The sequence below is a fragment of the Chrysochloris asiatica genome, unplaced genomic scaffold, assembly GCF_000296735.1.
Source record: "Chrysochloris asiatica unplaced genomic scaffold, ChrAsi1.0 scaffold00332, whole genome shotgun sequence".
NCBI lineage: Eukaryota > Metazoa > Chordata > Mammalia > Afrosoricida > Chrysochloridae > Chrysochloris > Chrysochloris asiatica.
In genome coordinates this window covers 679683-681953 of record NW_006408850.1, presented here as the reverse complement: position 1 = coordinate 681953, position 2271 = coordinate 679683, and positions in this window count along the sequence as shown.

Sequence of the window (2271 nt, the reverse complement as noted above, 5' to 3'; positions counted from 1 at the left end):
ACCTTACCCCCTATCTGCCTTGTCCCCTCTGCCTTTCTCAATGGGGCCATGCCACAAAAGGTCACTACTTCCTGGGCCTAGGTGGCCTGTGCTGCCCCACTCCACACCCCTCAGTGGGCTTAGTGCTCCAGAGGGGGCTTTATAGGAATGTCTGCCTTTGGCCTTCCTTCACTTCCAATCAAACGTAAGCATGCATAAACTGGCACCAAAAAACTTTAGCATGGTCATGACGATGTTGCCGAAATTGCTCTAAACCTGCAGTGCCAAGGCTGTCTGAAGTTGGCCTTAAAATGCCTTAATTGTGCCTGCCCTGATAGTCTGAAATTGCTGAAATTGTTGCCTGAAACCATGTTGTTGTTAAGTGTTGTTGAGTTGGTTCCCGCCCATAGTGACCCAGTATACGGTTTCCGAGGAGCAAACTGGTGAGCTTGAACCGCCAACTATAGCTCTCTAAAAAATACTTCTGCCACTTGTGTCTGGGTCCTAGAACTATTCATGTCCCCCAAGCCTGGTCAATGAATGCTTAGTCTTGCCACGTCTGTCCTTAAAAGTTTTCGGTCTGGAATTGATATGCGGAAACTGAAATTGTACTATCCAAAGGGCTTGATGTTAAGTGTGGTTGAGTCAGTTCCAGCTTATTATGACCCTGTATAGGGTTTCCAGGTAGTGGCTGGTGAGTTTGAACAGCCAACCTTGTAGTTCAAACCAACCTTCTGGTTGAGCACTTAGGTCTCAGCCACATCTGCCCATCTCCCCCTTGCCCCCATCCTCTTCCTTGGGAGCATGGTGGCTCCATATGATAGGCATTGGACTGTGAGACACAAGGTCTGCAGTTCAAGGCTGCCAGCCTCTGTGTGGGAGAAAGATAATGCCATCAGCTCCAGGGAAGATTTAAGGCCTTGGAAGTCCTACTCAGGGTCTCTATGAGTCAGCATTGACTCAACAACAACAATTTTATGCTATTGTGAACTGAGAAGAATCTTTGTAATATGTTGAGTTTTTAAATTTACTTAGGCTTGTTTTGTGGCTTAACATATGGTCTCTTCTGGAGAATGTTCCATGCTTGCTGGGAAAGAATGTATATTGGATGAGGTGAAGTTGGTTATGTTGTTTAATTATTCTGTCTTTGCTGAGTTTCCTTCTAGTTGTTTTGTCCTTCATTGAATGTTGATATTGTTAAATGCCATTCAGTCAGTTCCAACACAGTGTTGTTAGCTACAGTTGTTGGCTCTGATTCATAGTGACTTTGCACAACAGAGTGAACTTGTTCCTACAACATCCTCACAATTGCTGTTACATTTGAGCCCATTGCTGATGCCGCCATATCAATCCATCTCACTGGGTGGGGTCTTTTTCTTTTTCATTAACTTTACCAAGCATGATGTCTTTCTCCAGCAACTTATCCCCCCTGATAACATGTCCAGAGTATGATAAACAAAATCTTGCCATCCTGAGTTTTAGGGAATATTCTGCCTGTACTTATTCCAACACAAATTTGTTTGTTTTTCTGGTAGTCCATGCTACTTTTTTTTTGTTTTTGTTTTTTCAGTCCATACTACTTTAAATCTTGTTTTCCAAAACCGTAATTCAAAAGCATCAATTCTTCTACAGTCTTTCCGTATATAGTGTTTCTGAAGAGTGGTTGATGGGTTTGAACTGCTGACCTTGTGGTTAGTAATCCAGTGCTTATCCTACAGTGCCATACCATCATCATATGTAATATATTAAAATTCCCTACTATGATTTTACACTTGTGGTTTTCTTTCTTCACTTCTGTTAGAGTTTGATTTATATATTTGGAGTTCATTCATTGGGTGTATACATATTATGGTTGTGTCCTCTTGTTCAACTGATACTTTGATGGTGGTGGTGGTGGTGGTGTGTCGTGGAGTTGGTTTTGACTCATAGTGACCCTGCATAGGGTTGCCAAGGCTGTCAATCTTTACAAGAGCAGAAAGCCTCATCTTTCTCCTGAGGAATGGCTGGTAGTTTCGAAATGCTGACCTTGAGGTTAGCAGCCCAACTTGTAACCACTATGCTAATCATTGTATAATGTCTGCCTTTGTCTCTTATCCTGATTTTTTCCCATAGTGTGTTTGATCAGAAATTAATTTTGTCAATCCTGATAGTTTTTTTTTTTTGATTGCCATTTGCTTGCTACATTTCTTTTCCATCCTTTGATTTTTATTTTTTATTTGTCTTTGTGTGTAAGGTGTTTCTCTTGTAGACAGTATATAGATGGTTCCTGTTTTCTTAATATTCAGCTGCTAG